The 23,221-nt window shown below is 46.9% G+C and overlaps 1 protein-coding gene across 8 annotated transcripts in view; it reads right to left on the reverse strand.

The window, feature by feature from the left end:
- LOC140104934 (L-selectin-like) overlaps positions 1-23,221 on the reverse strand; it is a 267,146-nt gene that overhangs the window by 33,608 nt on the left and 210,317 nt on the right. For all 8 annotated transcript variants that reach the window (XM_072128728.1, XM_072128724.1, XM_072128723.1 and 5 more), the window contains one exon: positions 4,987-5,002. The gene's annotated coding sequence lies outside the window, so the exon portion shown is untranslated. The remainder of the gene's footprint in view (positions 1-4,986; positions 5,003-23,221) is intronic.

Raw genomic sequence — 23,221 nt, forward strand, 5'->3', positions numbered from 1 at the left:
ACCAATCTATTTAGCAAAAGCTGTTTTCTTTGATGCACGCAGCCCAGGGCCCTAGTGTGCAGGATCCATAGTCCAAGACAAAAAGGGGAGAGAAGGCCACAGCATCCAATATGATGAAAAAAGGTTAAACCTTTATTCACACAGGCATAGAAAAAAGTGCAACTTTTCGATTCACAATGAATCTGTCATGCATGACAAAGATTCATTGTGAATCGAAACGTTGCACTTTTTTCTATGCCTGTGTGAATAAAGGTTTAACCTTTTTTCATCATATTGGATACTGTGGCCTTCTCTCCCCTTTTTCAAATCTAAGGACAATCATCTTGTTTCTAATTGACCACATGTCTACATTTATGGGGAATCATCTTCACACAGGTACATCCAATTGTTATTGTGTATATATGGCAGATAAATTTAATTAAATGTGAATGCCCTGACGGAAATACCCCTTTAACTAATTTTTCAGCCCGTGAACCCTCTCCAAACACCTGCAGCCGACATGTGACGTATCTGACGTGTCGGTAAGGGGTTAAAAGTAAAAAAAAGAGCCAATACTAGATTCAATCTATGGTCTGTAGAAAGGTGATGATGAATTGTATTTATCAATAGTATCACATGAATGTTTTTTATAAAAAAAGATTACTGTTTATATATGTAGGGTTTAAGGGAAAAACATTTATAAAAACAGCTTGCAGGTCAGCCACCTATGCCACTTATGGACTCAGTAACAGCACTAAAGTTCGCACTGGCCATTTGTACAGATCTGTGATCAGATTCTGCATTTTCTCTCTATTTTAGATCATTAATGATTATAGTTAATTGTGGACTGACAGGCCCCATAATTTACAGGCAGTTACATACAAGATAGGTTCTTTAGGTTTGTTCTCGAGTTGAATTTTATGTAAATCGGAGCTGTATACTTTTAATTGTAGCTCCAGACACCTTAAGGCTGATCATTGCAGCATGGGAAAGTAAAGGATCTAGAGGTCTTTACCATGAGTTATAGTGGGCATATAGGTCCATCTGTAACTAAAGGTTGTATGTAAGTCGGGTGTCCTTAACCCCATCCTGATGCGCACCGTAATAGTACGGCACGGCAGGAAGGTACTTAACTTATGTTCGGAGATGGCACCATACAAAATGGGAGTCAGTTGCATATCGCAGCTGACACTCATATGTAACACCCATGACCTGAGGTTCCTCCGATCGCGGGTGTTAACCCCTTACATGCCGCAGTGCTTATCGGGATTGGACCGATCCTCTGCTGGTAGCCCCAGGGTCTGCCAGTGCACCGGAGCTATGGGATCTCTTCCAGGAAGCAAGACCCGGCTGTAGTACACTGAGCATGCATAGCATGGGGACTTTTGCTGCCCCCCTGTCCATTTGTGCCGCTATTGGGTGGTTCGATCCAGACCACCCAATAGCAGTAATATTCATCACAATGGGCATTGCTGGGGCATCTAGGACAGCACCAATCATCAGTAAAAGGGGCCATGTCTGGTTGCTTCATGCCATCTCCCAAAGAGCTCTGATTGACTGATCTGTGCTGGATAAGGCTTACCACTTGTATGTGTATAACTTTTATCTCAGCGTTCCACTATTCCAATCCCTCAGTTCCAGAGGTTCTGTAGCATGTGGCAGCACTGTATGCAAAATCCGAAGAGGTCTGCCTGGAACCCTAGTGAGGCAGCCACTTAGAAAGGGGGGACATCAAGGTACTCAGCAATCAGAACATAGTGTTGGTCAAGTCTAAGGACAAAAGCAATGTCCTTGTTCTGACCACAATTCATGACCACCACCACTGCCCCCAAGCCAGACGGCATCCTGGCTTCCAATAAATACATGGGGGGGTTGATCTGTCAGATCAGGTGCTGAAGCCCTACTGAACTCTACGGAAACCGAAGATATGATACAAAAACGCTGGCCATGTACATTGTACAGATGATGCTGTACAACTCTTACATGCTTTTCCAATCTGCAGGTCATGCTGTTTCATTTCTCTTTTTTCAAGAGGCGGTGATTAGGGAACTAATGTTTGGATAAGAAGGACAAGGCACCAGTACTGCCGGATTAAATGTCTGCTTATTTTGCCAAGAAAGCATTTTCCCAGTGAAATCCATTGCTTCCAAAGGAAAGACTCAAAGGTGGGGTTAGGATGGACACTATATGCTACTACAAGACCTGCAAGTACTCCAGAGTAAAAAAAAATTATGTTGCTGGTATATTCCATCTCCGTAAATTCACAATTTACGTCCAACCTTTGTTGTGAATTCATTTCGGTAAAAGGAATTATTGTAACAACTGTCAAATTCATCACCATACCCCTAAATTATTTCATTGCGAGATGTAGTTTGCAAACTAGGGTCACTAGGTTTTATGTTTTTTATTTAGGTTTTCTATTTCCCCTCCAAGCCTCTGGAGGCACATCTTTTGTAATTCTCCAAGTTCCTTATTTATTTATTTTATTATTATTATTTATATATCAAGTGAATTATCATTCCGGAGCCCTGCTGTATTCTCTGGCTAGTGTTTAGGAGCACATGTTGGGTATTTCTGATGTTAGGAAACATGGCTTCCTAATCAGAGGCCTGACATTTCACATGGCACAAACTGGTGTCACAACTTTCCAGAAATAATTTCAATTATTGGTTTCACAATATTTTTATTCAATTTTTCATGAATTTTTGGGAGGGGTACAGAAACAAAAAAAGGGGAGAGGGGGCGATTGTATGCAAACATCGTACATTTCAATAGTCACACCACAACTAGTCTGGCAAGACTACCATGTAAAAACAAAAAGACCTGCTGGATACATTATAACTCTATGTAAACAGCTATTATCATTATAAGACAGAAGGGAAGGGGAAAAAACACTAGGGAGAGAAGGGATATAGGAAGACCCCAGGGGGAGGGGTCGTATCGAGAACCAAGATATCATCATTGGGGTCAAACTCTTTATTGATATGCAATCCACATCTGCCATGTTTCATTAAATAGTGTCATTTTGTCCTGTACTGAACATTCATTCACCATTATCCACATTAGTTTGTGTTTAATCAAATCCATGGGGACCGTGGCATTCTTCCAAGAGGTTACAATTATAGCTGCTACGAAAAAAAATGATAAAAACCTCCTTGCAGGAGCTGAAATTCCCTGAATTTTTTCATTCAATAATGCTTGGCTAGGGGATAATGTCAGATTTATCATTGTTATAGAATATAACATATTATAAAGTCTCCTCCAATATCTCCGAATTTTGGGGCATTCCTACCACACATGTAAGTGAGTACCCCTACTACCACAGCCTCTAAAACACAACGGAGAATAGGTAGGAACTGCTTGCGCTATACGAACTGGGACCAGATACCAGCAAAGTAGTACTTTATAGTTAGCTTCCACTAGTGCTATATTAATAGAAATTTTTGCTGTATTTTCTGCCATATCTTGCCACTCTCTTAGAGAAAATGTCGTATTTAAGTCCTTTTCCCACGCTAACATAGATCCCAATTTCTCAGGTTGGTCATTAAGAATTTGATAAATGGTAGAAAGAATATGAGGAAGTCCAGCCTTTGTCAGACATAGACCTTCAAAAACCGTGTACTGTGATATCAGGGCATGAGTCTTTCAACATCTGAAGGAAATTATATATCTGTTGAAATCTGAACACCTCCCTTTCTGGCACGTCATATTTAGATTTGGAATACTCCAGCGATCTAAGGCCTAATCTATCATAAAAGTCCCCTATACGATATAAACCTTTATCTGTCCACCATTTGAAATGACGGGGTTGTTGGCCAGGGATAAATCTAGGGTTATTCAATAATCTAGCAACAGGGCAATGAAGTGACTGTAGTCTAAAACTACGTTTTACTCTATCCCAAAGTGATAGCATAGAAGAGAGGAGTGGGCTCATGATCAAAGGTCTCTCCTTAGGTCTCAGCCAAGGCAAAGCGTCTATCGACAGCTGCGGGCAAGCGGACTGTTCAATTTGTGTCCAGTGAGGTAAATTTTCTTTCTTATGCAAAGTCACCAGGGGTGATAATCTAGATGCATAATAATATTTAATTAAGTTAACCGCTCCTAGACCTCCTTGTGTCTTGGAGGTGTATAATGTGTTTGCCGAGATTCTACTCCTTGGTGCCCATTTGAATTTGTTTATATCTCTTTGTAGCGCTTTTAGACTAGCAATATAATTTCAATTATTGGGCATCTATTCCAAATCATATTTCATCACTTGTATTACACTACACCACATATGACACCATGCTAACTTCTGCAAGGGGTGTGCATTAAAAAATTTGCGTTTTCCTCTGTTTTATACCAGTAGGGCTCTCCAAATGAAACATGTAAAGGATATCTGTCAAAGTTGGCTTCTAAAAGGCAAACATCACTCTTTTTAACATTTTATATGCACATGTGGGGTACTCCTACACTCAAAAGAAATAGTTTTACATATGTTTTGGGGTTATTTCATCTTTTATCCCTTGTGGCTATAAAAAATTAGGGGTATAGGAAAATTTTCACCTTTTGTCTTTTTAGAGCCTAATTGGATCATACACCTGTAGGGACAAATACACATATTGCACACTGCTAACTTTTCCAAGGGGTCAAAAATTTGGGTCACTTTTTGGGTTCTTCGGTTTTATACCACTAGGTCTCTCCAAATGCGTGTAAAAGATTTCTGTGACTTCTAAAAGCCAAACATCCCTCTTTCTCTCTACTGCGCGCCCATACAACATTTTATATGCACATGTGGGGTACTTCAACACTCTAGAGAATTAGATTTACACATTTTTGGGGGTTCTCACGTTTTTATCCCTCGTGTCTATAAAACATTAGGGGTAAAAGTGACCTTTATGGGTCTAAATGCATCCTGATACATGAAAACTTTTTTAGCCATATTTGTCCTCCAAAGACTAAACAACGCACTTTCCCTTCCAAGTGTCACCATTAGTTAATATTTTATAGTAGAAAACAAAATCTTACCCGGTTTTCTTTTTATCTGTAAAGAAAATTGGAAAATTATTAACCCAATGTTAAACAGTTGAAAATTTACACACTAGTATAATATATATATACACACATACAGACAGAGAGAGAGAGAAAGAAAGAGCGTAGAACATAGAAAGCACTCAGGCAAATTGTCTTTCCCACATTTTCAGAATAGTAAATGGGGGTAATTATTCTGATACTTTTGTAATTAAATTGCTGTACATTCAGTACAGGAGTGGGATTCAGTCAGTTTTTCAGATCTCCTGAGCCAATTGATAATATGTCAGCTGCTTTGGATAACTTTATGGTAATGGGATGCCCCCTATTAAAGCTGTGGAAGGCTTTGGGAGTCCAAAGATGCAATGTCATCATACAACCTGTGCCACAGATCCCTACTCCTGATAATAATCACTTTACTCTAGCAAGAGTTAAGTGACTATTGCCTGTTATTTTCTTATGCTTTTCTCTGGGTCATTATAAGGAACAATGGGACTGAGGGGAACATGTGGGTACTGGGCAGAAGCATGGTTAGGGACTCAGGAGCCCCCAACCTGAGTGTACCAGTATTCCACTATACAGTGACCCGCAGACGAAGGCTCCTTCGTGACCCCCAGACGAAGGCTCATTCCGAGTCGAAACGTACGTAAGGGACGCGGCCTCTCCCGGACAGGGGGCCCCTAACAATCATAACGACCCGGTAAGAACTGGTCTCCATATTTTGCAGCCACTAGGCTATGCAGCTCACATATAGGATAGCGTTGTCACTATTCACAACAGGTATTTCCCACCCTACCGCTGTTATCTATTTTTGATATGTACTATAAACATATGGCCCAATAGCAAGCTTCAGGCCTATGCTAGCCCAGTTCTTTGCCAACTAACTTTCTAACTTACCTGTTACTCCACTTTTTCCGGGTCGGTCCGCTTCTTCTTGTTCTGTATTACACCACTCATGTTTTTATTGTACTTTTATTGTATTCAATTGATAACCATAGAACGGCGCCATCTAATGTTGGCATCGTCCACGTTATTGTGAATATGTGTTACCAATAAAAATAAACTTTTATATGCATCTTTCTAGTCTGTCCCTCTTCTTCCCTGTTGTAGGAGGGGGGTATATTTGTTTTCTATTCGGGCTTTGGGGACTAATAAGACTAGGTGCGTTACCGCATGCTGGGCCACACATTTGGCCTTGGTATACATTTAGGGAAGATCTCTATCTCCCCAAAAAAAAACCTTCACCTGTATCCAATTTTTTGTTTTAGTTAGGGACTCAGCATAGGGGGTGGCAAGCCCACCCAAGCGGGCCGCCAACCCGAGTGTACCAGTATTCCACTATACAGTGACCATATAGTGGTATATACTGGTTCTCCTCAGCCCTCCCCATTAATAATTGTCACGGATGCTCCGGCGACCCATATCCCGGATTTCTGGTGCATGAATCTAGTGCCCTCTTCATGAATCTAGTGCCCTCTGCACAGCTCCAACAGAATGAACCAATTTCTTTTGGTGCACCTACATAGAGCACGCAACACATTTCTTTTGGAGTTTGCCTGTTAAAACTGGCACACGGTTAGACTGAGCATAGGAACACCCACTTCTGACAACTGTACATACACCCCCCCCCATAGGCCGGCAATGGGTGCATTGGAGCAATAGTGCTCCATATGTAATGGTGTCGTGCATCGCTGTGGAGGGGGGAAAAGGTCACCACTCCTTCTCTCCATCGTGGTGAGATATTCCCAGTGAGCATACGTTTGTGTGAATGTAGCCTTACTGTTGCAAAACATCCCATATTTATGGCCAAAATACAGACATATATACAGAACAGAAAAGACCATACGGTTGTGTGCTTGAGGTCTTACTGTATCCCTTTTCCCTTCTAGACAGTATTAGCCTCCATGTAGTAAAAGGCATCACAGCAGTCAAAGGGATGCCCCACAGTATAGCTAGGAGTTACAGGGTTGCCTCACAGAAAAGCCATTAGTCACAAAGATGGCCCCCAGAGTAGCCAGTAGTCACAGAGATGCCCCCCACAGTACCCAGTAGTCACAGAGATGCCCCCCATAGTAGCCAGCAATCACAGAGATGAGCCAGTAGTCACATGGATATTAGACAGTAGTCAAATAGGTACCAGCAGTTACAGCAATGCCCCCCACCAGAGTAGCCAGTAATCACAGGGATGCCCCATAGAGCAGACGGCAGTCACACAGATAACCTCCAGAGGAGTTAGTTGTCACATAGATACCCCCAGAGTAGCAAGCAGTCACATAGATGCCCCAGAGTAGCCAGTAGTCACAGAGATGCCCCCAGAGTAACCAGTGTTAAGGTAATGTAACAGAGAATACATTTTAAGATGGCGCTGGTACTTCGAGGCTAAAGAATGTGGGCGTGACGTACGCGAGACAGCAGAAAACTCTCCAATCAAGAGGCTATGTCTGATATTGTTATGCTTTGTTTGCTCCTCCTTTTCTACTTTCTCCCCACTTTTCTATATAGACTTGTGAAACCAAATAAACTCGCGCAGTGCTGATTTTTGCCCAGGGCGATAGCAAGTCTTGCATCAGCAGTGGTCTGAGTAATTTCCTTGCGAACGTGCACAAATGCATTTAACTGATTTGAAACATAACAATTGACACACTATAAAGAGGATATCATAAATCCTCCCCTAACATATGGAGGCAATGCTCAGATGAGGCACAGTAAGTTTCAGATTACATATGTTAATCTGTTGCTTGCCTGTGACTCGAGGGGTGGTGATACTGTGGTTGTAAGCAGCCGGGATTGAAGGGTATATAGCAACCAGGTGTCCTGCGCTGGGGTCCGAATTCTTATATAACTATGCGTGTGATTGCAAGATGCGTCTCAGTTCTTGTGTACGTGCTTTGCTGAGTCAGAACAGAAAGGGAGGGGGAGGAAGTTCGAAGGTCAGACAAGATACTGAGAGAAATGGAGCGAGACCTCAGGGAAAAAGGAGACACGGGACAAGTGTCTGGGATTTTGAAAAAAGCAGACACGGGATTCTGATACAGGCCGCCAGGAAATAGGCCGGGTGTCAGGGATTTTGACAAGCAATTTGGACCGGATTAAGATCATTAAGGGGGACCTTCTGATAAACCTCTGTAACTGACATGCGGTGAGCTAAGTCTCTATAACCCGTGATCGGTGAGCTTGAAGGTCAGCCCTTATGCCGGTGAGCAGCTGCATCGGGATAAATTATGCTGAGGTCTCAGAAGAAAAGGGACATTCTCCTGGAGGGAACCACTGGAGTGCTAGCGATAGTTCAGTGCAGGAAAGGGAAATATGTAAGTAGGCAGTTGGTTGTTGTTGGAGTTAAGTAGGACTAGTAGCATTGTGGTGAAAAGAAAAGTAGTAGTGAAGGTTTGGATCTGATGATTGGACTTGATCAGATTTGCAAACAGACACTTAGAGCCTCTGGCTTATATTTTCCTCCTCCTGACGAAGCATCTGTGCGAAACGCGCGTCGGGGTGTTCCTGTTGGTCCTCCCTCTGACTGCCTCTGTGCCATTTACACCATGCCCTTAGGTAAGTGTGGCCTGCCTTCTGACTTGGGTTACTAATACCGGATGGTACCTCCGGCTGACCATTTTGTCATTGTAGTACTAAGGTCCACTACCTTCCAAAACTAGTCCTACTTTTGGACACAATTAGAGATGAGCGAGCACTAAAATGCTCGGGTACTCGTTATTCGAGACGAACTTTTCCCGATGCTCGAGTGCTCGTTTCGAGTAACGAGCCCCATTGAAGTCAATGGGAGACTCGAGCATTTTTCAAGGGGACCAAGGCTCTGCACAGGGAAGCTTGGCCAAACTCCTGGGAACCTCAGAAAAGGATGGAAACACCACGGAAATGGACAGGAAACAGCAGGGGCAGCATGCATGGATGCCTCTGAGGCTGCTTAATCGCACCATTATGCCAAAATTATGGGCAACAGCATGGCCATGACAGAGTGACCGAATGAGGCTAGATAGCATCTAAAACATCCAATAATTGACCCTGACACTATAGGGGATGGCATGCAGAGGCAGCGGCAGGCTAGAGAGTGTCATGGCAACATACCCTAAATGGACTCAGGCTTCAAACCAATGGGAACCAAAGGAACCAAAGGAGGTGAGCAAGAAGCGCTCAAATAATATCGGTACATGATAAAAGTTTGCCAGTATATTTTGTGGATTACACAGCAGGGTGGCGACAAAGTTAACATGGAAGCCATGAAAACAATCCAAAATTCTGCCTGACACAGCTCGTTTGATAAGGGGACCATGTATGGAGGCAGTGAACTAGTAGTAGATTAAAGGTGCTGCAGTTAAAACTATGTTAGTTGGACCTTGGCATGGAGCTGGCGCTCCGCTGCCAGGCAAGCTTTCGCCAATCCAAGCCCCTGTCTCTAGGCTACTCCCCAAACAGCACTTCTAAGAACCTTTTGTATAAGATCAAGTGTAGTAGCGTTCTTATAAGTTTGGGATATGGCGGGTGAGGGGAATGTAAACAGATGCGCAAGAAGCGCTGAAATAATATCCGTAAATGATAAAAGTTTGCCAGTATATTTTGTGGATTACACAGCAGGGTGGCGACAAAGTTAACAAGTTTGATGTGGAATGCCCTGTAATAGCTCTTGGGCGGTGTGCCTTTTATCGCCTAGGCTCAGCAGTTTGAGCACCGCCTGCTGTCGCTTAGCGACGGCACTGCTGCTGTGCCTAGAGCTACCGACTGATGGCGCCATGCCCACGGATGGTAATTCGGAGGAGGAGGAGGAGGAGGTGGAGGAGGGGTGGGAGGAGGAAGAGGTATAGTAGGCCTTTTTTACACCTGGACCGAGGTAGGCCCCGCAATCCTCTGCGTCGGCAGTATATGACCAGCCCCAGGGTCAGACTCGGTCCCAGCCTGCACCAAGTTAAGTGTAGTAGCGTTCTTATAAGTTTGGGATATGGCGGGTGAAGGGAATGTAAACAGATGCGCAAGAAGCGCATGATGCGCATGGAGCTGGCGCTCCGCTGCCAGGCGAGCTTTCGCCAATCCAAGCCCCTGTCTCTAGGCTACTCCCCAAACAGCACTTCTAAGAACCTTTTGTATAAGATCAAGTGTAGTAGCGTTCTTATAAGTTTGGGATATGGCGGTGAGGGGAATGTAAACAGATGCGCAAGAAGCGCATGATGCGCATGGAGCTGGCGCTCCGCTGCCAGGCGAGCTTTCGCCAATCCAAGCCCCTGTCTCTAGGCTACTCCCCAAACAGCACTTCTAAGAACCTTTTGTATAAGATCAAGTGTAGTAGCGTTCTTATAAGTTTAGGATATGGCGGGTGAGGGGAATGTAAACAGATGCGCAAGAAGCGCTGAAATAATATCCGTAAATGGTAAAAGTTTGCCAGTGTATTTTGTGGATAACACAGCAGGGTGGCGACAAGGTTAACAACTTTGATGTGGAATCCATGAAAACAACCCAAATTTCGGCCTGACACACCTCGTTTGATAAAGGGACGATGTATGGAGGCAGCTATATAAACGACTTTTGGAGGTAGCAATGGAGACAACGTGTGGAGGCTGCTATGGAGACAATTCAATTTGGATAGTGCCTGTATGTGGCAGTCCAAAAAAGTTTTCAAACCAGAGGAGCAGGTAGGTGGCCCTCCAGAAAAATGGAATAGATTGAGTGCCTGTATGTGGCAGTCCAAAAAAGTTTTCAAACCAGAGGAGCAGGTAGGTGGCCCTCCAGAAAAATGGAATAGATTGAGTGCCTGTATGTGGCAGTCCAAAAAAGTTTTCAAACCAGAGGAGCAGGTAGGTGGCCCTCCAGAAAAATGGAATAGATTGAGTGCCTGTATGTGGCAGTCCAAAAAAGTTTTCAAACCAGAGGAGCAGGTAGGTGGCCCTCCAGAAAAATGGAATAGATTGAGTGCCTGTATGTGGCAGTCCAAAAAAGTTTTCAAACCAGAGGACCGGGTCGGTGGCCCTCCAGAAAAATTACATGCATAAAGTACTATAGCTAGAGCCAGTGGGCCCTGTCAAAAAATAGCCAGTTTCCTCTGCTTTACTGTACAAAGAGGAGGAGAAGGAGGAAAATGAGGAGGAGGAGGAGTGGATAAATTATTCAGGTTGAGCTTCCTTCACCTGGTGGAGATTGGAAATTATGAGAAATCCAGGCTTTATTCATTTTGATAAGCGTCAGCCTGTCAGCGCTGTCAGTCGACAGGCGTGTACGCTTATCGGTGATGATGCCACCAGCTGCACTGAAAACCCGCTCGGACAAGACGCTAGCGGCAGGGCAGGCAAGAACCTCCAAGGCGTACAGCGCCAGTTCGTGCCACATGTCCAGCTTTGAAACCCAGTAGTTGTAGGGAGCTGTGTGATCATTTAGGACGATGGTATGGTCAGCTACGTACTCCCTCACCATCTTTCTGTAAAGATCAGCCCTACTCTGCCGAGACTGGGGACAGGTGACAGTGTCTTGCTGGGGTGACATAAAGCTGGCAAAAGCCTTGTAAAGCGTACCCTTGCCAGTGCTGGACAAGCTGCCTGCTCGCCTACTCTCCCTCGCTACTTGTCCCGCAGAACTACGCACTCTGCCGCTAGCGCTGTCAGAAGGGAAATACTGTTTCAGCTTGTGCACCAGGGCCTGCTGGTATTCATGCATTCTCACACTCCTTTCCTCTCCAGGGATGAGAGTGGAAAGATTTTGCTTGTACCGTGGGTCCAGGAGAGTGAACACCCAGTAATCGGTGCTGGAATAAATTCTTTGAACGCGAGGGTCACGGGATAGGCAGCCTAGCATGAAATCTGCCATATGCGCCAGAGTCCCAACTCTCAAGAATTCACTCCCCTCACTGGCCTGACTGTCCATCTCCTCCTCCTCCAACTCCTCCAACTCCTCTTCTTCTGCCCATACACGCTGAACAGTGAAGGTCTGAGCAATGGTCCCCTCTTGTGTCTCGCCAACATTCTCCTCCTCTTCCTCCTCATCCTCCTCCACCTCCTCCGATATGCGCTGAGAAACAGACCTAAGGGTGCTTTGGCTATCAACAAGGGAATCTTCTTCCCCCGTCTCTTGTGAGGAGCGCAAAGCTTCCGACTTCATGCTGACCAGAGTTTTTCAACAGGCCAAGCAGCGGGATGGTGAGGCTGATGATGGCGGCATCGCCACTGACCATCTGTGTTGACTCCTCAAAGTTACTCAGCACCTGACAGATATCAGACATCCACGTCCACTCCTCATTGTAGACTTGAGGAAGCTGACTGACCTGACTACCAGTTCTGGTGGAAGTTGACATCTGGCAGTCTACAATCGCTCGGCGCTGCTGGTAAACTCTGGATAACATGGTCAGTGTTGAATTCCACCTCGTGGGCACGTCGCACAACAGTCGGTGAGCGGGCAGTTGGAGGCGGCGCTGCGCTGCCCTGAGAGTGGCAGCATCTGTGCTGGACTTCCTGAAATGCGCACAGATGCGGCGCACCTTCGTGAGCAAATCAGACAGATTGGGGTATGTCTTGAGGAAACGCTGAACTATGAGATTTAACACATGGGCCAGGCATGGCACATGTGTCAGTCTGCCGAGTTGCAGAGCCGCCACCAGGTTACGGCCGTTGTCACACACAACCATGCCTGGCTTCAGGTTCAGCGGTGCCAGCCACAGATCAGTCTGCGCCGTGATGCCCTGTAATAGTTCTTGGGCGGTGTGCCTTTTATCGCCTAGGCTCAGCAGTTTCAGCACCGCCTGCTGTCGCTTAGCGACGGCACTGCTGCTGTGCCTAGAGCTAGCGACTGATGGCGCCATGCCCACGGATGGTCGTTCGGAGGAGGAGGTGGAGGAGGGGTGGGAGGAGGAGGAGGCATAGTAGGCCTGAAACACCTGGACCGAGGTAGGCCCCGCAATCCTCGGCGTCGGCAGTATATGACCAGCCGCAGGGTCAGACTCGGTCCCAGCCTCCACCAAGTTAACCCAATGTGCCGTCAGCGATATATAGTGGCCCTGCCCGGCAGCACTCGTCCACGTGTCCGTGGTCAGGTGGACCTTGTCAGAAACGGCGTTGGTCAGGGCACGGATTATGTTGTCTGACACGTGCTGGTGCAGGGCTGGGACGGCACATCGGGAAAAGTAGTGGCGGCTGGGGACCGAATACCGAGGGGCGGCCGCCGCCATGAGGCTGCGAAAGGCCTCGGTCTCTACTAGCCTATAGGGCAGCATCTCCAGGCTTAGCAATCTTGAGATGTGCACATTAAGGGCTTGGGCGTGCGGGTGGGTTGCACTATATTTGCGTTTCCGCTCCAGCGTCTGGGGTATGGAGAGCTGAACGCTGGTGGATGCTGTGGAGGATCGTGGAGGCGACGATGGGGTTTTTGTGGCAGGGTCCTGGGCAGGGGGCTGACTATCAGCTGACACAGGGGAAGGAGCAGTGGTGTGCACGGCCGGAGGTGAACGCGCTTGTTGCCACTGAGTGGGGTGTTTAGCATTCATATGCCTGCACATACTGGTGGTAGTTAAGCTATTAGTGGTGGAACCCCTGCTGATCCTGGTTTGGCAAATTTGGCACACCACAGTCCGTCGGTCATCCGGTGTTTCCTTAAAGAACCTCCAGACTTCTGAAAATCTAGCCCTCGCCGCAGGAGCCCTCGCCACGGGAGCTTCACTAGTTGACACATTTGGCGCTGATGCACCAGCTCTGGCCCTGCCTCTCCGTCTGGCCCCACCACTGCCTCTTCCAACCTGTTCTGGTCGAGGACTCTCCTCCGTCTCAGAAGCACTGTGTTCACCCGGCCTCTCAACCCAGCTTGGGTCTGTCACCTCATCATCCTCCGATCCCTCAGTCTGCTCCCCCCTCGGACTTCCTGCCCTGACAACAACTTCCCCACTGTCTGACAACCGTGTCTCATCATCGTCGGACACCTCTTTACACACTTCTTCCACTACGTCAAGAAGGTCATCACCCACAGACTGCGACTGGTGGAAAACCTGGGCATCGGAAAATTGCTCAGCAGCAGCAGGACAAGTGGTTTGTGACTGTGGGAAGGGTCCAGAAAACAGTTCCTCAGAGTATGCCGGTTCAAATGGCAAATTTTGCTGGGAGGGGGCAGACTGGGGGGGAGGAGGCTGAGGTGCAGGAGCTGGAGGAGTGCCGATTTCGGTGACATGGGTGGACTGCGTGGAAGACTGACTGGTGGACAAATTGCTCGAAGCATTGTCGGCAATCCACGACATCACCTGTTCGCACTGTTCTGGCCTCAACAGTGCTCTACCACGAGTCCCAGTAACTTCAGACATGAACCTAGGGAGTGTAGCTCTGCGGCGTTCCCCTGCTCCTTCATCATCAGCAGGTGGTGTCTCACCCCGCCCAGGACCACGGCCTCTGACCCCTGCAGTAGTTGGACGCCCACGTCCCCGCCCTCGTCCTCTACCCCTAGCCCTCGGGTTAAACATTTTGAAAATGAGAGTTATAACTTTAATTTTTTTTTTAACGTTTTTTTGTTTTTGTTTTTTTTTATTTGTGTGTTTTTTAGTTTTTAAAACCAAACGATGCTATCCTATTGCTATGGCTATTTTCTAGCCAAGTATAAAAGCACACTGCTATGCCAGATGAGATGACGCTGAGTTATGAAAAAAATAAACGTAAAATAAAAAAGGAAATGGCAGACTGTGCCTAATTGAAATCCAACCCCGGGCCCTAATAAATTTTCCCACTTCGGTCTTTGCGATGGATATGTGCGTCACTAAGCGCAAAACACAGTGGTCGCAAGTCTCACTCCAAATTGCTCACAATTTGCTAGTAGATGCACTGCAACAACTACAGCCACCAGCAGATCAACCAGAAATCAAATATATATAACGCTATTGTAGACGTAAGTAAGCCTTTTGGATTCTCCTATGGCTATTTTCTAGCCAAGTATGAAAGCACACTACTATGCCAGATGAGATGACGCTGAGTTATGAAAAAATAAATGTAAAATAAAAAGAAACTGCCAGACTGTGCCTAATTGAAATCAAACCCCTAATAAATTTTCCCACTTTGGTGTTTGAGGTGGATATGTGTGTCACTAAGAGCTAAACACAACGGTAGCAAGTCCCCCTGCTAATTCCTCACAATATGGTACTAGCTGCACTACTAGTGCCAGCAAGCCCAGCCACAAGCAAATAAAAAAAAAAGGATAACGTTATTGTAGCCCTAAGAAGGGCTGTTGGGTTGTTGTAGAATCACTCCTGCCTAACAGTAAGCTAATAGAACACCCTAACGCTTTCCCTGACCAGCAGCAGCTCTCTCCCTAGCGGCATCCAGACAGAGAATGATCCGAGCAGCGCGGGCAGCGGCTAGTCTATCCCAGGGTCACCTGATCTGGCCAGCCAACCACTGCTATCGACGTGTGAGGGTACCACGTCATGCTGGGTGGAGTGCAGAGTCTCCTGGCTTGTGATTGGCTCTGTTTTTGGCCGCCAAAAAGCAAAACGGCGGGAGCTGCCATTTTCTCGAGCAGGCGAAATACTCGTCCGAGCAACGAGCAGTTTCGAGTACGCTAATGCTCGAACGAGCATCAAGCTCGGACGAGTATGTTCGCTCATCTCTAGACACAATATTTTTCTTTTTTTACCTCTTTCTGGCACTATCTATGAGGCAGTATTAGGATTGGTCGGGCCATAGGTTCTCTGTGTCTGTCCCACATCCATCTGGGACATTGCCTGTTCCCCTTATATTTCCGACTTTCAGGAATCCCTTTTGAAAGTGGTGTTTATACTTTGTATGAGTTATTTTGAATAAAGTAAAAAAATCTTTTATATTCAAAAGCTCTTTTGTTCTTTGGTCTTTGTTGGATTTGATATTTGGAGGGCGGTATAGATTGCATATGGGGCTTTTTTGGTGTTTCGGCTTATATTTTCCTCCCTGAAAAGATTTTATTATATTTTCCTCCCTGGAAAAAAAAGAAAAGAAAGAAAGGAATCTGGATCTGCATCTGGAATGCAGAGACTCCACCTCCGTATCTGGTGGTTAGAGAAGATGACACACCCTACCATCCTTCAGTGGTGGCCATCTTAGGACCATTATATTCCCTTTAAGTCCCTGAAAGTTAATTGCTAGAGATGAGCGAACACACTCGTCCAAACATGACAAATATTTCGCCAGCTCGAGAAAATGGCATCTTCCGCGGTTTTGATTTTTGGCGTCCAGAAACAGAGCCAATCACAAGCCAGGAGACTCTGCACTCCACCCAGCATGACGTGGTACACTTACACGTCGATAGCAGTGGTTGGCTGGCCTGATCAGGTGACCCTGGAATAGACTAGTCCCTGCCCGCGCTGATCACATCATTCTCTGTCTGGATGCCGTTAGGGAGAGAGCTGCTGCTGCTGCAGGGATAGCGTTAGTATGTTATATTAGCTTACTGTTAGGCAGGAGTGAGTCTACAAGAACCCAACAGCCCTTGTTAGGGCTAGAATATTTTTTTTTTCTTTGCTTGTGGCTGGGCTTGCTGGCACTAGTACCATATTGTGACGAATTTGACGGGAGACTTGCGAATGTTCTATTTAGCTCTTAGTGACACACATATCCATCTCAAACACCTAAGTGGGACAATTTATTAGGGGTTTGATTGAATTAGGCACAGTCTGCCGATTTTTTTTTTTCAAAACTTAAAGTGACAGGCACACCACAAAATCCAGTTATGTGCTGTCAGTATAGGTTAGAAACTAGCCATAGCAATCATCATCATCATTTGTGGTTGCTGTGTGATTTCTTCTGATTGTTTTGTTAAAAAAAAACCCGAAAAACACAAAGAAAATTTAGAGTTTACACTTTAATTTTGAAAATGTTTAACCTGAGGGCAAAGGGTAGGGGTAGAGGACGAGGGCGTGCGCGGCCAACTACTGCAGGGGTCAGCGGCCGTGGTCCTGGGCGGGGTGAGACACCACCTGCTGATGAGGGAGCAGGGGAACGCTGCAGAGCTACACTCCCTAGGTTCATGTTTCAAGTTACTGGGACTCATGGTAGAGCACTGTTGAGGCCAGAACAATGCGAACAGGTGATGTTGTGGATTGCGGACAATGCTTCTAGCCATTTGTCCATCAGTCAGTCTTCCACGCAGTCCACCCATGTCACCGAAATCAGCACTCCTCCAGCTCCTCCAACTCAGCCTCTTCCCCCCAGTCTGCCCCCTCCTAGGAAAATTTCGCATTTGAACCAGAATACTCTAAGGAACTGTTTTCTGGACCCTTCCCAGAGTCAAAAACCACTTGTCCGGCTGCTGCTGAGCTCTTTCCCGATGCCCAGGTTTTCCACCGGTCGCAGTCTGTGGGTGATGAAGACATTGTTGACGTAGTGGAAGAAATGTGTAAAGAGGTTTCGGACGATGAGGAGACACGGTTGTCAGACAGTGGTAAAGTTGTTGTCAGGGCAGGAAGTCCGAGGGGGGAGCAGACTGAGGGATCGGAGGATAATGAGGTGACAGACCCAAGCTGGGTTAATAGGCCGGGTGAACACAGTGCTTCTGAGACGGAGACGAGAACAGGTTGGAAGAGGCAGTGATGGGGCCAGACGGAGAGGCAGGGCAAGAGCTGGTGAATCAGCGCCAAATGTTTCACGTAGTGTAGCTCCCGTGGCGAGGGCTAGATTTTCAGAAGTCTGGAGGTTCTTTAAAGAAACACCGGATGACCGACGGACTGTGGTGTGCAACCTGTGCCACACCAGGATCAGCAGGGGTTCCACCACTACCAGCTTAACCACCACCAGTATGCGCAGGCATATGAATGCTAAACACCCCACTCAATGGAACCAAGGCCGTTCACCTCTGGCCGGGCACACCATTGCTCCTTCCCCTGTGTCATCTGCTGCCTCTGCTAGTCAGCCCCCTGCCCAGGACCCCGGCCCAAACACCTCCCGTGCGTAAACCACACCTTCGCCTCCACAATCCTCCACAGCATTCACCAATGTCTCCATGCGCAGCGTCCAGCTATCAATACCCCAGAAGCTGGAGCACAAGAGGAAATACAGTGCAACTCACCCACACGCCCAAGCCCTCAACATCCACATCTCCAAATTACTCAGCCTGGAGATGCTGCCCTATAGGCTGGTAGAGACCGAGGATTTCGCAACCTCATGGCGGCGGCCGCCCTTCGGTATTCGGTCCCCAGCTGCCAAAACTATTCCAGATGTGCCGTCCCAGCCCTGCACCAGCATGTGTCAGACAACATCATCCGTGCCCTGACCAACGCCGTTTCTGACAAGGTCCACCTGACCACGGACACGTTGACGAGTGCTGCCGGGCAGGGCCACTATATATATCGCTGACGGCACATTGGGTTAACTTGGTGGAGGCTGGGACCGAGTCTGACCCTGGGGCTGCTCATATACTGCCGACGCCGAGGATTGCGGGGCGTACCTCGGTCCAGGTCTATCAGGCCTATTATGCCTCCTCCTCCTCCCACCCCTCCTCCACCTCCTCCTCCGAATTACCATCCGTGAGTATGGCGCCATAAGTCGGTAGCTCTAGGCACAGCAGCAGTGCCGTCGCTAAGCGCCAGCAGGCTTTGCTAAAACTGCTGAGCCTAGGCGATAAAAGGCACACCGCTCAAGAGCTATTACAGGGCATCACGGCGCAGACCGATCTGTGTCTGGCACCGCTGAACCTGAAGCCAGGCATGGTTGTGTGTGACAACGGCCGTAACCTGGTGGCGGCTCTGCAACTCGGCAGACTGACACATGTGCCATGCCTGGCCCATGTGTTAAATCTCATAGTTCCTCCACTGTTCAGCGTATATGGGCAGGAGAAGAGAAGTTGGAGGAGTTGGAGGAGGAGGAAATGGACAGTCAGGTCAGTGAGGGGAGTGAATTCTTGCGAGTTGGGACTCTGGCGCATATGGCAGATTTCATGCTAGACTGCCTATCCTGTGACCCTCGTGTTCAAAGAATTTATTCCAGCACCGATTACTGGGTATTCACTCTCCTGGACCCACGGTACAAGCAAAATCTTTCCACTCTCATCCCTGGAGAGGAAAGGAGTGAGAATGCATGAATACCAGCAGGCCCTGGTGCACAAGCTGAAACAGTATTTCCCATCTGACACCACTAGCGGCAGAGGGCGTACTTCTGCGGGACAAGTAGCGAGGGAGAGTAGGCGAGCAGGCAGCTTGTCCAGCACTGGCAGGGGTACGCTTTACAAGGCCTTTGCCAGTTTTATGTCACCCCAGCAAGACACTGTCACCTGTCCCCAGCCTCGGCAGAGTAGGGCTGATCTTTACAGAAAGATGGTGAGGGAGTACATAGCTGACCATACCATCGTCCTAAATGATCCCTACAACTACTGGGTTTCAAATCTGGACATGTGGCACGAACTGGCGCTGTACGCCTTAGATGTTCTTGCCTGCCCTGCTGCTAGCGTGTTGTATGAGTGGGTTTTCAGTGCAGCTGGTGGCATCATCATCACCGATAAGCGTACACGCCTGACGACTGACAGCGCTGACAGGCTGACGCTTATCAAGATGAATAAAGCCTGGAATTTTCAGGATTTTCATTCTCCACCAGGTGAAAGAAGCTCAACCTGAAAAATGTATGCACTCCTCCTCCTCATTTTCCTCCTTCTCCTTCTCTTTGTACACTAAAGCAGAGGAAACTGGCTATTTTTTGCCAGGGACAACTGGCTCTAGCTATAGTACTCTATGTATTTAATTTTTCTGGAGTACCGCCTACCTGCTCCTCTGGTTTGAAAACTTTTTTGGACTGCCACATACAGGCACTATCCAAATTTAATTGTCTCCATAGCAGCCTCCACACGTCGTCTTTATAGCCGCCTCCACACATTGTCTCCATTGCTACCTCCACACGTCATCTCCATAGCTGCCTCCCAAAGTCGTCCATATAGCTGCCTCCATACATCATCCCCTTAGCAAACGAGTTGTGTCAGGCAGAATTTTGGGTTGTTTTCATGGCTTCCACATCAAACTTGTTAACTTTGTCGCCCCCCTGCTGGGTTATCCGCAAAATATACTGGCAAACTTAACATTTACCGATATTATTTCAGCGCTTCTTGCGCATCTGTTTACTTTCCCCTCACCCGCCATAACCAAGCCAATTACTTATAAGAACAGTACTACACTTGATCTTATACAAAAGGTTCTTAGAAGTGCTGTTTGTAGCCCCCGTCTGCTTTGAAAATTATAATTTTCGGCGTCTGGAGCCGAGAGACAGGGGCTTGGACAGGAGAAAGTTCGCCTCGCAGCGGACTGCCAGCTCCATCCCAAGATTAGGCAGCCTCAGAGGCATCCATGCATACTGCCCCTGCTGTTTCCTGTCCATTTTGCCTCCATGATCCTCCACAGTGTCCACCAATGTCTCCATGCGCAACTTTCAACTGTCTATACCCCAGGCGCTGGAGCGCGAGAGGAAATACAGCACATCATCCCCTTATCAAACGAGCTGTGTCAGGCAGAATTTTCAGGTGTTTCACCAGATACACAATGGAACTCAGCGCATCTGTCGCCGCCATGCTGGAGACCTGAAGTTTCAATCATAGCAGCACAATATGGATGCCCCATCATGGAAGTCGTCTCCATGGCTGCCTCCACATGTTGTCCCCTTATCAAACGAGCTGTGTCAGGCTCATTTTTCGGGTGTTTCACCAGATATGTTATGGAACTTGGTCACTATGTCGCCACCATGCTGTGTTATCGACTCAATATACCGTCAACTTTTTGTTCACATAGTAAATCATTTCAGCGCTTCTGGCTCACCTCCTTTGGTTCCTCTCTGCCGCTTTGACCAGGCAAAATACTGATACATACAGTGCTACACGTTATCCTCGCCAAAAGGAATTTTTTTAATTGGTTTGAAGCCTGAGTCCATTTGGAGTATGTCGCCATGCCACTCTCTAGCCTGCCGCTGCTGCCACTACCTCTGCATGCCGTCTTCTATAGTGTCAGGGTCAATTATTGGATGTTTTAGATGCTATCTAGCCTCATTCGGTCACTCTGTCATCGCCATGTTGTTGCCTATAATTTTGGCATAATGGTGCAATTATACAGCCTCAGAGGCTCAGAGGCCCCTGCTGTTTCCTGTCCATTTCCTTGGTGTTTCCATCATTTTCTGAGGTTCCAGGTGTTTGGCCAAGCTTCCCTGTGCAGACCCTTGGTCCCCTTGAAAAATGCTCGAGTCTCCCATTGACTTCAATGGGGTTCGTTATTCGAGAAAAGAACCCGAGCATTTTAGTGCTCGCTCATCTCTATTATTTGCCTATGACTCTGTTGGCAGCCATAAAGGCTGGTCGCGGATAATAGTTGTAGAAAACAACTGGTTTTGTTGTAGTTTAGCAGCTGAGCACCCTTGGAGATTCTTGGCAGATGTCTGGAATACGAGCCAGCTGAGGCGATTTCACCTAATTTCAGATTTCTGCTAAGATAGTTCTTGCAGTGGGAGATGTTTGTTTGGGTATGGTCCAGTTAAAACATATTTGTTCCTGACCATTAGAGAAAAATTACTATAATAAAAGTTGCAATGTCTCTGGTACCTAGTTTTTGGAGTTTTAAGGGTTAATGAGGCAGAGCGAGGGGGGGGGGGTGAATAGTTATGCTTAGACCTGACAGGCTTGTGAACTTGAAGTGCAGATAAAGCAGAAATTCTCCATTTTGAGCTTTGGTGATGCAAGAATGAATACAGTATGCCCTGTATGCCACGGGATGTCCCCCTGTGTACTCCACAAACAGACTAAGTAAGGACAAGATCCAGGGAGGCCATGGAAGTAACAGGGAACCATGGCCGAAGTGCTGTCCTGCTGCCCTCTATTAATTTCGGACCACTTCCAATTTCTGTGCATCCAGACTATGCCCCTACTTCCCACAGACACTGTAGCTGATGGCAGGAAACCATGAGGAATATGCCATACAGTTGAGCCAGGCCTTGGAAAAGGTCCGCAAAAGTGTTTCTGATTCCTTTTCAGATCCAGACAAAGACCTCAGGACGCATAACCTGAGGCCTGGAGACTACGTGGTGGTAAAGAGACCAGAGAGAGAGTCTGGAGCCTTGCTACAATGGTCCTTTCCAAGTCCTGCTGACCAGTGCCACATCTGTGAAGCTACAGGGAAGTCTGCATGCTTCCACGCTTTCTATTGCAAACTTACTTATTCTTCTTGCTAGCTGGTCTCTTCTGACTGACTGTATTCTCAGGGACACCCCAACCATGACTATCACTGTAACTATAGGGCTGACCAGGATGCCCCTAGGGTAGAAGACTTTACCTACGGTTGGTGCAACAAGACAATGGCCTTCTTTAACATTGACAGCACAGGTAACCCTGTATTAGCAGTGTCTGATGTGTACTGGATTTGTGGGGATAGAAGAGTCAGGTCAAGCCTGCCTAGAGGCTGGGAAGTTGAGTGTACGGTGTTGAAATTTGTGCATTCCTTCCCAAAGGATTCTGAAGGTCTGAGAAAGAAGCACCCAGATGACGATGTTTATATAGATACAGTAGGAGTACCAAGGGGGGTCCCAGATGAGTACAAGGCTCACAATCAGATATGGGCAGGACTAGAGTCCATTATTCCCCAGATAGCTATGATCAAAATGTTGATTGGGTTAACTTTTTATTGTAATCAACAGATATTTGTGAATTATATCCAAGAAGCTTTCCAGAACCGCATGGCTTTGGACATGACCCTTGCTAAGAAGGGAGGAGTCTGTAAGATGGTGGGTGCAGCTTGTTGCATGTACAACCCAGATGACATCGCCCCCTATGGATCCATTACCCATGCCCTTGAAAAGATTGAAGGGAACTCAAGAGAAACTCAGGATCGGACACTATATCCTTCACTTTGTGGTTTAACTGGGGGTGATATTGAGGATTGTTATTTTGCTCTTGTCATTTATTGCGTGTTATGTGGTCCCCCTCATAAAGTCCACCAAGTATCATGGCTATCATTAGTTAGACAAGCCAAAGACCCCTTACTCAAGTTACCTAAATTTGCATAATGAAGATATCCCTCTGAGATTAACCACCCCTGAAATATATCAAACAGCCCCCTTGGAGTAGGGAAAGTTAAGGAAGAGATTTGATTCCCATATGTGAAAGTTCACTAAATGGGGGCACACCCAACAGGGGTATGCTGTCATCCACTTGGTGAAGAGGAGAATGTAGCACATATGGGCAGATTTGTAGGTCCTTCTAGACTAAGAGTAGCTGAGAGAAATTCCAGGATTTAGGGGGGGACTATTAAGGTAAACCTAGCTGATACATCAAATCCTGTCAT

Source organism: Engystomops pustulosus, chromosome 10, assembly GCF_040894005.1.
Source record: "Engystomops pustulosus chromosome 10, aEngPut4.maternal, whole genome shotgun sequence".
Classification (NCBI taxonomy): Eukaryota; Metazoa; Chordata; class Amphibia; order Anura; family Leptodactylidae; genus Engystomops; species Engystomops pustulosus.